The sequence below is a fragment of the Ammodytes marinus genome (genome assembly GCF_949987685.1).
Source record: "Ammodytes marinus genome assembly, chromosome: 2".
NCBI classification, from domain to species: Eukaryota; Metazoa; Chordata; class Actinopteri; order Uranoscopiformes; family Ammodytidae; genus Ammodytes; species Ammodytes marinus.
In genome coordinates, this window is record NC_137231.1 from 32,601,020 (window position 1) to 32,616,938 (window position 15,919).

Consider the following 15,919-nt stretch of genomic DNA (forward strand, 5'->3'; position numbering starts at 1 on the left):
TTATGGCTTACAGCTTATGAAAACCCTTAATTTAAAATCTCAGAACATTTTAATATCACTTAAAATCAATAAAAAAAGTGATTTTAAATGCAGAAATGTCGGCCCTCTATAAAGTAAAATCATCCATATGTACTCAGTACTTGGTTTGGGCCCCTTTTGCATGAAGTCTTGCCTCAATTCCCATTCATTTTCCATGATATTCTAATAAAATGAGTTTCGCCTGTATATGGGTTCACTTTAGTGGGCCTAAACTGACCTGGTTTTATCTCTGTTTTATCTAGTGCTGCCCAATTTCTTCACTAAAGATCTCTCATTACATTGGTCCATTTCATCACTCAATTTTGCCCACCTGATTGTGTTTACCGGCTCGATTTAAGCAATGCAGCTCAGGATTCACAAACTTTTGCACATACAAAAGTTAGCAAATCATTTGTTTTATCTGTTTTAACAATTGATTTCCGTAAAAGAAAATTTTTGAATTGATGAACAAACATCTGTTATTTTCTATAAAAAATACTGTTATTGATAAAAATGAATGATTAATGCTCAAGGGGTTCAAATTCTTTCGAGCAGCACTGTAAACAGATAGATAGATAGATAGATAGATAGATAGATAGATAGATAGATAGATAGATAGATAGATAGATAGATAGATAGATAGATAGATAGATAGATAGATAGATAGATAGATAGATAGATAGATAGATAGATAGATAGATAGATTTGTTTGTTAATGTCTATTATTTAGTTTAACTTAGTTATTTTAGTTTGTCATGTGACTTGAAGTTATTAGTTTAAAAAAAGATTAATAAGAATACTCAAATTTGCAATTACCCTACAGAAGTAACCAGCAACCATGAGTACTGACGCTGAGATGGAGGTTTACGGCAAAGCTGCCATTTACCTCCGTAAGCCAGAGAGGGAGAGACTTGAGGCTCAAGCCTCGCCCTTTGACGCCAAGTCTGCCTGCTATGTGGAAGATAAGGCAGAGTTGTACTTGAAAGGACAAATACTCAAGAGGGATGGTGGCAAAGTCACTGTCAAAGTCTTGACCACTCAGGAGGTTAGTATCATAAAGTAAAAGTAATCTAGGAATGTTTTATGATCAGTTCTCATCGTGACAAATGTCTTGTTCCAGGAGGTGGTAGTTAAAGAAGAACAGGTCACTCCAATGAACCCTCCCAAGTACGACAAAATTGAGGACATGGCCATGATGACCCATCTCAATGAAGCCTCTGTGCTGTATAACCTCAAAGAGCGTTATGCAGCATGGATGATCTACGTAAGACAATCTGCCTAATGAGAAAAGAGAAATGCTGAAAATGGCTACACTTGTATGAATCATAAATGTTGAATCTCTATGGTTACTTTCAGACCTACTCTGGGCTGTTCTGTGCCACTGTGAACCCCTACAAATGGCTCCCAGTGTACGATACTGAGGTTGTAAATGCCTATAGAGGCAAGAAGCGTGTGGAGGCTCCACCCCACATCTTCTCTGTCTCTGACAACGCTTATCAGTTCATGAATACTGGTAAGTTATAACAACTCTAATACTGATTACCATTTTTATCAGGTTTCACTTGCAAGAAAAACATAGTAAATTCTGTTGTTTTTATTTCTAACAGATAGGGAGAACCAGTCTGTCTTGATCACGTAAGTTTCATATTTGTTGACTTTGTTTACAATGATTAAATACTTTGAAGATATTCTTATAAGTCTATGTCTATCCCCAGTGGAGAATCTGGTGCTGGAAAGACTGTGAACACTAAGCGTGTCATCCAGTACTTTGCAACAATCTCAGTATCAGGCGGACAGAAGAGGGACGAGTCAAAGGTGTGATTATGTTATTGTATGAGTATAATTCAGTCTTATTTAAACGTGATATCTTTCAATGGAAAATAATTATAATAATACTAATTTTCTGGTATCAATTCTGTATTTAAATTACAGGGGTCACTGGAGGATCAGATTATTGCAGCCAATCCCCTGCTGGAGTCCTATGGTAATGCCAAAACTGTGAGGAATGACAACTCTTCTCGTTTTGTAAGTACGGAGGGATTTTTATAACATATACTATAGAAATTCCACATGTGCCGGGACATTAAATATTCCTATGTTCCAAACAGGGTAAATTCATCAGAATCCATTTCGGCAAAACTGGCAAACTGGCTAGTGCTGATATTGAGACATGTAAGTAACAATCCTCAGAGAGCATACAAGTGTCTTAAATTGCGAGTTGGCCAGGCTGTGACGAATGAACAATGTTTGTAGATCTGCTGGAGAAGTCTAGAGTGACATACCAGCTTGAGCAAGAAAGAGGCTATCACATCTTCTTCCAGTTGATGACCGGCCACAAACCTGAGATAGTTGGTAAAAGATTGAGTATATGCACAATGTTTTTTTTCTTATTTAATTTGTATACATGACAATGCATTGAATTTTTTACAATTCTTTGATCTCCAGAAATGGCCCTCCTCACAACCAACCCCTACGACTTCCCCATGTGTAGCATGGGTCAAATCACCGTGGCTAGCATTGATGACAAAGAAGAGCTGGATGCCACTGATGTGAGTGAACTTCAATTCAAAATATTGGCATTTATTATGAGCAGTAAATGCAACATCAGAACTGCTCTTTTAAAATAAGTTTCTAAATTGATTATTGTGTGGACAACTCCTTTGAAAATAGAACGCTATTGATATCCTGGGCTTCACTCATGAAGAGAAGCTGAGCATCTACAAGATGACTGGTGCTATTCTTCACCAAGGTAACATGAAGTTCAAGCAGAAGCAACGTGAGGAGCAGGCTGAGCCTGATGGCACAGAGGGTGAGAATTTCATGTTAACTCAAAGTGCATAGCTTATAAACAACAGTAGGCCGAATACATGTCCTAGTCACTAAGGTATCTGTCATGATGGCCAATCACTGTCACATACTGTATGTATTTACTATAAATCTCTGAAATATTTTCAGATGCTGACAAGGTTGCTTACTTGCTGGGTCTGAACTCTGCTGACATGCTGAAGGCTCTTTGCTTCCCCAGAGTGAAGGTCGGAAATGAGTATGTCACCAAGGGACAGACTGTACCTCAGGTATTCAAGATATACTGTTTAAAAAAAACATTTTAACTTTGAGAAAAAGAAAACTGAGAAGTGTAATTCCATGTGTGAATTAGCTCTACTTTTATATTTGTTTATTAACAAATAACATCAAGTAAAATATAAAAGTATTTTCCTTGATTCTTTCGTCTTATCTCACTGGAAGTAGTTCAAAAATACCAGCAATCCATAATTTTACAAAATACCTGACTGAATCAAATCATATATTTTCTTTGTTTTTTCTTCAGGTGATGAACTCAGTGCCTGCCCTGGCCAAGTCTATCTATGAGAAGATGTTCTTGTGGATGGTCATTCGTATCAACCAGCAGCTGGACACTAAACAAGCAAGACAGTACTACATTGGTGTGCTGGATATTGCTGGCTTTGAAATCTTTGATGTAAGATTAATTTTCAAAAATCAGCTTAAACCTTTGATTTCCGAATATTTATTGTGGTGTGGAAGATATTATATTGATTATTTGTCCCCTCACAGTTCAACACACTGGAGCAGCTGTGCATCAACTTCACCAATGAGAAACTGCAACAGTTCTTCAACCACACCATGTTTGTACTGGAGCAAGAGGAGTACAAGAAGGAGGGTATTGTCTGGGATTTCATTGACTTTGGCATGGATTTAGCTGCCTGTATTGAGCTGATTGAAAAGGTAATGATTCCATTTTGAAATTAAATGTATTTGTTCTGTTGGTCTAAATTAGACAACATCTAGCATTTAATGACATACCTCTTCCTGCTTTTTTCAAGCCCATGGGCATCTTCTCCATCCTTGAAGAGGAGTGCATGTTCCCCAAGGCCTCAGACACATCCTTCAAGAACAAACTGTATGACCAGCATCTTGGAAAGAGCAAAGCATTTGAGAAACCAAAGCCAAAAAAGGGTGTAAAGGTTGAGGGCCACTTCTCCCTGGTGCACTATGCTGGTACCGTGGACTACAATATCACTGGCTGGCTGGACAAGAACAAGGATCCACTGAACGATTCCGTTATTCAGCTGTACCAGAAGTCCCCAGTTAAACTGCTGGCCAGTCTGTATCCTCCTGTTGTTGAGGGTATGACATTGACTTTAGCAAACTCAAACATACTTTCACTGTATATGTTTATAAGAGCAGCATGTGTTCGTGTAAATTGTATTTATTGTTCTAACAATACATGTCTACTTAAAATCGTCAACAGAGGTTGGCGGTGCAAAGAAGGGAGGCAAGAAGAAGGGAGGTTCCATGCAGACTGTGTCTTCGCAGTTTAGGGTAATGTTTAACACTGTACATTATAGTATCAAATCATATCTCAGTTTATACCAAAACTCACAATTGTTGCACTTTTTGACATGAGTTACCATTTTGATCTACAGGAGAACTTGGGCAAGCTGATGACTAATTTGAGGGCAACCCATCCTCACTTTGTGCGCTGCCTGATTCCCAATGAGTCAAAGACTCCAGGTACATAGAGAACATAATATATTACAGATGTGTTAGTGTTGTTGATATGTTTTATTTTACTGTGTGCTGCTCCAACAAGGAAACTTACTAATTATTTCAAAGATGTAATTAAGAAATGTCATTTGTATAGGATTGATGGAGAACTTCCTGGTTATCCACCAGCTCAGGTGTAATGGTGTGCTGGAGGGTATCAGAATCTGCACAAAAGGTTTCCCAAGCAGAATCCTTTATGCTGACTTTAAGCAGAGGTAACAGTGTATCTTTTAACAGAAGTTTGATGTAGAGTATTAAAAGAAAATACTCACACTGACCATTTACTATCATTAAAAAGGTACAAGGTGCTGAATGCCAGTGTCATCCCTGAGGGCCAGTTCATTGACAACAAGAAGGCTTCAGAGAAGCTGCTTGGGTCTATTGATGTTCCTCAAGATGAGTACAAATTCGGACACACCAAGGTAAGAACCTTGCTTTCCGTATGTCACGTACGTGAGTTGGTATGGAATTTGTTAGTTTTAAAGGGTATTCACTATGTACTTCATCCTATATTAATTCAATTGTATTTCATCATTCAGGTGTTCTTCAAGGCCGGACTGCTGGGTCTCCTTGAGGAGATGAGAGATGAAAAGCTAGCAACTCTGGTCACAATGACTCAGGCTCTGGCTCGTGGTTATCTCATGAGAACGGAATTTGTGAAGATGATGGAGAGGAGGCATGTTAAAAACAATCAATTCTGAATAATGGTATGGAAATTACAAACAACATTTCCATAACAGCAACTTCTTCTCCACAGGGAAGCTGTCTTTACAATCCAGTACAACATCCGCTCATTCATGAATGTGAAACACTGGCCATGGATGAAGGTGTACTACAAGATCAAGCCTCTGCTGCAGTCTGCTGAAACTGAAAAGGAGCTTGCTAGCATGAAGGAGAACTATGAAAAAATGACAAAAGACCTGGCTACTGCTTTAGCCAAGAAGAAGGAACTGGAGGAGAAGATGGTGTCCCTCTTGCAGGAAAAGAATGATTTGTCGCTGCAAGTAGCATCTGTAAGTAGACATCAACCGACTGTTTTACTTTTTTAAGTTTTGCAGAATTGATTGTTAACCTCTATTTTTATGAAATGAATTAGGAAGGAGAGAATCTGTCAGATGCTGAGGAGAGATGTGAAGGACTTATCAAGAGTAAGATTCAGCTTGAGGCCAAACTCAAAGAGACAACCGAGAGACTGGAGGATGAAGAAGAAATCAATGCAGAGCTCACTGCCAAGAAGAGAAAGCTGGAGGATGAATGCTCTGAGCTCAAGAAAGATATTGATGACCTGGAGCTTACCTTGGCTAAAGTGGAAAAGGAGAAGCATGCAACTGAGAACAAGGTTTGAAAATATGAATATTATCTTGCAGGTCAAGTAACATTAGAGTATTACTATTTCACATCTTTCTGAAAAACTTAGGTGAAGAACCTGACCGAGGAGATGGCCTCTCAGGATGAGAGCCTGGCTAAGCTGACTAAAGAAAAGAAAGCCCTTCAGGAGGCTCATCAGCAGACTCTTGATGACCTGCAGGCAGAGGAAGACAAAGTCAACACTCTGACCAAAGCAAAGACCAAGCTTGAACAGCAAGTGGATGATGTAAGTTTACAAATTCACTTTCGAGTGGCAAAGCAAAATTCTTCATGAGGATAACTTATAACTTATATGAATGTTCAGCTTGAGGGTTCTCTGGAGCAAGAGAAGAAGCTGCGTATGGACCTTGAGAGATCCAAGAGGAAGCTTGAGGGGGACCTGAAACTGGCCCAGGAAAGCATCATGGATCTTGAGAATGACAAGCAGCAGTCTGACGAGAAAATTAAAAAGTACGTTTCTTTGTGAATTTGAACAAAAACCTCTTTTGAATGAGGTGTTCCACTGCTTACCATGAACTCTATCTATTAATCTCACAGGAAGGACTTTGAAATCAGTCAGTACCTTAGCAAGATTGAGGATGAGCAGTCAATGGGTGCTCAGCTTCAGAAGAAGATCAAGGAGCTTCAGGTGACATATTGTCTTACATAAAACATACCTTATCTATTTTGTGTTTATGAAGCGAAAGTTCACTGAAAGGCAACTCACCTACATTCAACAGGCCCGTATTGAGGAACTGGAGGAAGAGATTGAGGCTGAGCGTGCTGCTCGTGCCAAGGTTGAGAAGCAGAGAGCTGACCTCTCCAGGGAACTTGAAGAGATCAGTGAGAGGCTTGAGGAGGCCGGTGGTGCCACTGCTGCTCAGATTGAGATGAACAAGAAGCGTGAAGCTGAGTTCCAGAAGCTTCGTCGTGACCTTGAGGAGTCCACTCTGCAGCATGAAGCCACTGCTGCTGCTCTTCGCAAGAAGCAGGCTGACAGCGTTGCCGAGCTGGGAGAACAGATCGACAACCTCCAGCGTGTCAAGCAGAAGCTTGAGAAGGAAAAGAGTGAATACAAGATGGAGATTGATGACCTCTCCAGCAACATGGAGGCTGTTGCAAAAGCAAAGGTACAAATCACATTAATGTTTAAAAAAAATACAAAGTAGGATAGCAAAATAAGGTAATTCATCTTCTAGATAAAAATTACTTCATGATCTGATCTCTGTGTTCCTCATTAGGGAAATCTTGAAAAAATGTGCCGTACTTTTGAGGACGGACTTAGCGAACTGAAGACCAAGAATGATGAAAATGTTCGTCAAATGAATGACATTGGTGGACAGAAAGCACGTCTCCTGACAGAAAATGGTATGTATAAGTAATCAGTCGATGAAGTGTTGTGTATATTTAAGCAAAATAACACGAAATAATGTATCATGACATTTTTTCACAATAGGGGAGTTCAGCCGTCAAATTGAAGAGAAAGAAGCTCTTGTGTCCCAGCTGACAAGAGGCAAACAGGCCTTCACACAGCAGATTGAAGAGCTGAAGAGACAGATTGAAGAGGAGGTTAAGGTAAGAAAAAGCTAGGTGTGTACAAATCAAATTCATGTGTGATATTTAAAAAACTTTGCAAACTGAAAATGATTTCTTACGCCAGGCCAAGAATGCTCTTGCCCATGGACTGCAATCAGCCCGCCATGACTGTGACCTGCTGAGAGAGCAGTTTGAGGAGGAGCAGGAGGCCAAAGCTGAGCTGCAGCGTGGAATGTCAAAGGCCAACAGTGAGGTGGCTCAGTGGAGATCTAAGTATGAAACTGATGCTATCCAGCGCACTGAGGAGCTTGAGGAGTCCAAGTGAGTACAATTCAAACAATTAAATTTCTAGAACGATTGTAATGTTAATCTTGTATCTAAAAATATATAATTATATGTAGTTCATTCATGTACTAGTTTTTCACAAAGAGATGAAATGCACCTTTTCAAACAGGAAAAAGCTTGCCCAGCGCCTTCAGGAGGCTGAGGAGCAGATTGAGGCAACAAATTCCAAGTGTGCTTCTCTGGAGAAAACGAAACAGAGGCTCCAAAGTGAGGTGGAGGACCTCATGATTGATGTGGAGAGGGCTAATGCTTTGGCTGCCAACCTCGACAAGAAGCAGAGGAACTTTGACAAGGTACCAACACTCACTTTGTTTGTCCCAGCCATAGCAACAATACAATAACATGTACATATTTATATAGGTTTTTTATATTACCATTTACTAAATGACCAACCGATCTGTATCAATGGTGTTATTCAGGTCTTGGCAGAGTGGAAACAGAAGTTTGAGGAGGGTCAGGCAGAGCTTGAGGGAGCTCAGAAGGAGGCTCGTTCTGTTGGCACTGAGCTCTTCAAAATGAAGAACTCCTATGAAGAATCTCTGGATCAACTGGAGACCATGAAGCGCGAAAACAAGAACCTGCAGCGTGAGTTTTTGTGACTTTATATTCCATTCAACACATGGTGGTGGTAGGATGGCCCAGAGGAAAGGTGGCCGACCAGTAACCATGAGGTCGCTGGTTCAATCCCCGGAACCAGACAGGGGGGTGTTAGTTGTAAAACTAGAAAAGGCTGGTATTACGTCTACGGTGCCCACCATCTCTACCATTGTGTCCTTGAGCAAGACACTTAACCCCAAACTGCTCCAGGGGATCTGTACTTTAGCTGACCCTGCACTCTGACCCCCTCCGAAGTGTGGTAACTTGAGAGGGGATGCGAAAAGACAAATTTCATTGTAACCATTGACTAATAAAAGTAACTTAACTTAACTTAATGGATGTTTTAGAATGAAGCATCCATATTTCACATATAAAGGCGTAATAACATAAAACACATGCATCTTTCTACAGAGGAGATCTCAGATCTGACTGAACAGATTGGTGAGACTGGCAAGAGCATCCATGAGCTGGAGAAGTCCAAAAAGCAAGTGGAGACCGAGAAGTCTGAAATCCAGACAGCTCTTGAAGAGGCTGAGGTACATTTAAGAGGAGATCTTGAAAAAAGAATTCCATTAAAAATCAATCATTGACAAACATATTATAAACGCTGTGCAGCCGAGCTGACTCTTTCTTTCTTTCTTTCTTTCTTTCTTTCTTTCTTTCTTTCTTTCTTTCTTTCTTTCTTTCTTTCTTTCTTTCTTTCTTTCTTTCTTATCATTAGGGAACTCTGGAACACGAAGAGTCTAAGATCCTGCGTGTCCAGCTTGAGCTCAACCAGATTAAGGGTGAGGTAGACAGGAAGCTGGCAGAAAAAGATGAGGAGATGGAGCAGATCAAGAGGAATAGCCAGAGGGTGATTGACTCAATGCAGAGCACACTGGATTCTGAGGTCAGAAGCAGGAACGATGCCCTGAGGATCAAAAAGAAGATGGAGGGAGACCTGAATGAGATGGAGATTCAGCTTAGCCACGCCAATCGCCAGGCTGCTGAGTCCCAGAAGCAGCTTAGGAATGTCCAGGCACAGCTGAAGGTATTGTACACAGAGTTGTTACACAGTGGTCATTATAACTAAATGTTGGCATTCATTTTGATATGTTTTCACTAGGATGCACAACTGCACCTTGATGATGCTCTCAGAGCACAGGAGGACTTCAAAGAACAAGCTGCTATGGTGGATCGTAGGAATGGTCTCATGGTAGCTGAGATCGAGGAACTTAGAGCTGCTCTGGAACAGACAGAGAGAAGCCGCAAAATCGCTGAGCAGGAGCTGGTGGACGCCAGTGAGCGTGTTGGACTTCTGCACTCCCAGGTGAACACTTTTTCAACATTTCTCCACTAATTTACAAATCTAAATATTTGTCAGGCAAGTGATAACTTATTTCTGATCTTTTAGAACACAAGTCTTATTAACACCAAGAAGAAGCTTGAGACTGACCTGGTCCAGGTCCAGGGTGAAGTGGATGACACTGTTCAGGAAGCAAGGAATGCAGAGGAGAAGGCCAAGAAGGCCATCACTGATGTAGGTTTACATTTCACGTGCTCTTAATTATAGTTTTAAAAAGAAAGAGAGGTGATTTTTTCCAGACATTTCACATTAACATTATTTCCTCTAGGCTGCTATGATGGCTGAGGAGCTGAAGAAGGAGCAAGATACTAGCTCCCACTTGGAAAGGATGAAGAAGAACCTGGAGGTTGCTGTTAAGGACCTGCAGCACCGCTTGGATGAGGCTGAGAACCTGGCCATGAAGGGTGGCAAGAAGCAGCTCCAGAAACTGGAGTCTAGGGTAAGAAATTAATGTTAAGAGTTTGTACAACTGAAGCAAGACTTTGAAAAAGTTTCGATACTTTATGTCTTTACTGTGTTCTATAGGTGCGTGAGCTGGAGGCAGAGATTGAGGCTGAGCAGAGACGTGGAGGAGATGCTATTAAGGGTGTCCGCAAATATGAGAGGAGGGTGAAGGAGCTTACCTACCAGGTACAACCACATTAAGATTAGACATGTAAACATCTACTACATGTACATCATTGAGAACATTTTACCATGCAAATTTTATTTGTATAACAGACTGAAGAGGACAAGAAAAACGTTGCCAGGCTGCAGGATCTGGTTGACAAGTTGCAGCTTAAGGTTAAGGCCTACAAGAGGCAATCTGAGGAGGCGGTAAGGGACAACATATACATTTTTAACACTAAAAACTTGATGTTGTGTCAGATTTAACATACACATAGAAGGCTTTGGATCTTTTGGATATTCAAAAAAGTCCATTTCTATCTTACTCCAGGAGGAGCAGGCCAATACTCATCTGTCCAAGTGCAGGAAGGTTCAGCATGAGCTAGAGGAGGCTGAGGAGCGCGCTGACATTGCAGAATCCCAGGTCAACAAAATGAGAGCAAAGTCCCGGGACTCTGGCAAGGTAAATATACAACTGCGTTTTGGCAAAGAACAATACATTTTAAATTAAAAAGTACTTAACGTATTTTGTTACCTAATCAAACCCTTTGTTATTTGTGTGTGTTTTAGGGAAAGGAGGCGGCTGAGTAAACCACTCCAGCTAGTGGGCTGATAGTTTCTAATCATATAATATGATGTGATATGAATGATACCGCAATAAAAGCATTTGATCTTAAATTACTATTTGTGTCATTTTGATCTTATATTGTGTCTTCAAAAATAAGCAAATGTTAGTTTTGTAACAATTTATATGAAGGTCCTTTCTGTAAAGTATTATAAGCATATTCATAAGATGTTATTTATAAGGCTTTATATAAAGCGCAATATAAATGGTAACACTTTATAATAATGTTAATTTATCAGTCACGCATAAGTCATTTATAAATCTTATACAAGTCATTAGATAATGATGAACTAATCATTTAATAAAAGCAATAATATCTATTTGTGTTATGTTTACATATCACAAATGTGTTTTAAGTCATCTATAAAGTGACATCTATTCGACTGTGCCAATCTCACAGTCAAATAGTTGCAAAATATGAAACAAAGATCATTCTGTTCCAGCTTTATGGGGGTGCTGAATGTCTGATTTTACATGGAATTGCTTGGTTTCTCCTAATTTATCACGATATATCACCTATCATAGTATAACTATCAGCCTATTATACTGGTAATAAAGATTTGAAACCAACTCAATCTTTTAAATAATCTCCTAAATGTGAGGTAGACACAAGTTATTATGCCAACCCAAGAAGACAAGCTATAATTGGGTCTTTTAACCCCTTTGTGTGGTTTAGGAAAAAGATGTTCAAATGTAGCAAATGAGAATATGGATCAATAAGCAGGAAAAATGATCTTAATTGCACGATTAGTTGACTATAGGCAAGATTCGACCAATAGGACTTGTATACTTTTTGTTGAGGACAGCCCTACAACACATTGGTATCTGATGCATACACTTTAGATTAGGGGGATGCAGAAAGGTTTGTAAATGACTTATTAATATTATAACAATGATTTGTTACTGAGTGTGTCCTGATTTACTAAAAGCTTTATAGATGACTTACACCAAATTTTTGATCTTAACATAACACTTATTAATCATCTACCCATGTATATTACTGTTTTGTAAATCATTAGACTTATGAATCATTTATAATTAACATTATTATAAAGTGTTACTAATATGTTACTGTAAATCTACTCTTTATATTATTTGGGTAATACCGGACGAGCCCCCATAATTGTTATATCCCATAAAATGTCTAAATTGGGATTATCAAATAACTAAATAAATAAACACGGGGGGAACGATGGACTTACGGAAACAGTTCAAGATACAATCAAGTCATTAATTATTTAACTAGATCACAGCATCCGGAAATAAAAGTGATCTCCATAAGACAAGCAAAGATGGACTGTTAAAGAGGACCTATGATACTTTTTGACTTTTATGACCTATAAACGTTGTTATAATGATTTATAGTCATGTTTAACCATACTAGCGTATATCAAATAATGACGTGAATGCATTAAGACGTATTCCCTGCTGACCGTCTGTGCAGAGCACTAAACACTAGGGCAGCCGGTCGTTTCAGAATTTCCGGACATTCTTTTCGTCACACAAGCGGATGTTTCCATCAGGTTTCCATGTATGGTAATGCTGCAACATGCCCCCACATTCCTGCTCAAGTCTGCCTCGCACCTCGCGCCCATGCTCGCGCCACTGAAAGTGTTCCGGAAGGAAGGTAACCAATCACAATGGAGTGGGGTTTGCAGGAGGGGGGGGGGAGGGAGCGGAGAAGCACATAGCTGACTGTTGAGAGAGACTGCAGTGCGCGCTCAGATGAGAGGAAGAGTTTCCCGAAAATCTACATGGTTTTTTGTGATGTGATTCGTGTCAGGTTGCTCTATAGCAGTTTTTAACAAGAAATTAAGACCAGAAAAGTAGTATAATAGGAGATCTTTAAGTAAACAATCCCATACCAAATGGCACGTAACACATATTTAAACAATATCACACTAGAGGGAGTTATGTTGTCCCTCTATATCAGCACGGCTGTGATTTGGTCATAGACAAGAGACAGTAGACAATCCTTATAGTTCTCTATATTTATGTTTAAGTTTATTTTGTGCACCATCTGGTCAAAGCAAATTCCTTGTATATGTGAACCTACCTGCCAATTAAACCAATTCTGATTCAGCAGGGTTTAAGATTGTTTTATTATTGTTAAATAGGGATGTCCCTTTTTATTTGAAATTCGAATATTCGTTCGAAGGTGGGGTGAAAAGTTCAAATTCGAACTGTAATTTCCCATTCGATACTGTATGTGTGCTGCAGTTTCATGATGTTAACCTGTTGCTTTGCGACCAAAATTGACAATAGTGAGCAGTGCAGTCCTGGACCAATATATTAGAGGAAAGGGGTGATTTTAAATTAGCTTGAACTTTGTTTTTGGAAGTGATGTGAAGGGCCAGATATGAAGGGACATAGACATGGATTAAGCCAAGTCCTTGACCTTGCCAATTTCTCTTGCCAAGCATGAAACTAACACTTGGATGTAAATTAAGTCATATACATTTCCTGGGGTTGTAGTTAGGCTCATAAAGAACTAGCACAACTGAATTGTCTGCATGCTACAGTATCTGTTTTGATGAAAATAAAAGCATTTTTGTTCTATTCTGTGCATCAGACAGACAACTGAAAAGTACATCTGAAACATTATTTTATGTTAACAGTTTTACAACCGGGGCCACTGGGAAATGGGCAATTTGGAGAAGTGTAAATATAAATTAAATATGTTGTGTAGTATAAATCATGTAAAAAAAATGTGTAATATATATAATTGCTTTCATTTAATGGAAAGCAGGAAATGGAACTTCAAGACTGAAATCCAAAATGTCAGAATGAAGTGCTAACAACACTCGATTAAACAGATGTCAAATGATATTAGTTATCCACACCACATTTGGTTCCATATTTAACTCATGCTGCATAAGCAATTCAGATTATATAAAAGGAGCCAAAAATGTGTCAGCGTGGCACTATGTCCATGTTAGGTGTTTTCTCTTTTGGAGATGAGGTTACTGCACTGATAAAAATATCTTGCTCGATCTACTTAAATAAATCAAGGCAACTTTCTGCATAAAATTATTATGTAGACCACACAAGAATACTATTTGTATGAACTACATACATTTTTGAAAACAAGGAATACATTTAGCAAGTAAAGTCTACTAAGTCAAATTAAGTTGACACTCTTAATGTGCATATAACTCAATATATTTTCAAGACGTTATTGTAGGAATTTTTGAATATACCAGTTTCTTTTTTTTAAATAGCCCAACCTTACCAGAAGTATTTTTTTCAGTTGTGAACTTTTTACATTGAGTGTTTGCTATGTTGTCTCATTAAATGTTTATTACCGTGATCTCACGAATGAACAGTGAGGTCAGCATCTTGTTGTCAAACCGTTTTGTCTTTGTTGTTTCGTGTAGATCCTCTCTGCTTCAGAGAACCGGCAGATCTTCAGTGCAACTGCACCCCCACACACACACACGCGCACACACACACACACACACACACACGCACGCACACGCACACACACACAATTCAGTAACATTTCCAATCCTATATCTACTTAGTGTTATTTATATTTTTGTCATTCTTGTTTAATTATTGAAATTCTTATAAAACCTTCTCACCTTGACTGGTCTAGTTGTGACCGATTGTGACAAGAGAGTGTAAAATAGTTCATTAAGAAGCAGAAGGAATACTTTGGTGTGTGTGTGTGTGTGTGTGTGCCTTTTCAACATGTTTTTAAGAATCACTTCTGAATCACTTACATCTACACTAAACTTTCCATAATCATTCTTAGCACTATTCTGAAGGCATTAGAGAAGTATATGTTCATACGACAATAACTCCCCCTGTATTGGCTATACAACGGAAAAACTGCGTCTTTAGACGCATTGTAAATGTTTTATTAATTATGTGGCCTTCGATGTGGTCATATCATATGAAAGTGTTATGAAACGAGTTCAACATTTAGCGTTTTGAGTCCTGTCTAGCCAGAGAAAAAGAACACAGATTAAATAAAAAATGCCTCAGTTTACAGTCTATGCTTTACCTGTATTGCGATCTCCACAGCTAGTCCTTACAGTTAATAACAGCAGAAACTCCCCCTTTCCTGCTTCCTGCACCGTAGTCGCGCGCAAATACCAGTGATGACGTCCCTTTACATTTGCCGCCTAACGTTTTAACGGTTTTCAGCATTGCCGTTTGAATGCTTAGATAGATAATAAAACACCATTCATCGTGTGTATGTGGGTTTAATCCGCAGTGCGGGTCTGGTGTATTGTAAACATAGCTGCCAACATAGCTGCCATAGCTCACTCTTTGGCCGTGAGACACACGCAAATCAACCAGTTCACACTCTCACACGCCACACCTCAAATTTCTCACGCAGAGAAATTAATCCCCAAAATAACATTTGTTTTGCGGGACTTTTATTTTCAAATTCTTATTTTGAAAAGCTAACAGACATGAGTGCCGTGACTTCCTCTTTCTGAACACGCATTAACGTTATGCTTTGATGTGCACTGTGCATTCGAAGCGGGAGGCGAGCCCGCAAGCCCCCAACCTGCACCTTCTCTTCCGAGGTGTGTGTTCATGGCGTGCCAAGTTACCGCTGATAAGAATTGTGTCCCCGCCGGCCGGTGAGCGCGCATGCAACATATTAACCCTTCAATTTCACTCAAGTAAACTCAGAAGATCTTTGGATCGTTTGTATATTGTTTTTGGTAATTTAGTTTGACAATTAGGTTTGCAAAGTAACAAATGGCTCATCCGCCAATAAAAATGCTTTTATTCTTCTGTGTAATGAACTCTAGCCTATGTATTGCACATTTATAGCACTTTTCTTTGGTGAACTGTTGAACTGTTCCCTAATTTTTTTCTTCTTTGAATAAAGCCTAATGCTGCTAGGAAAATACCACCAGCCACTCAACCCTCAATAGTAGACATGATATAGAATAATGACCTTTATTACAGTT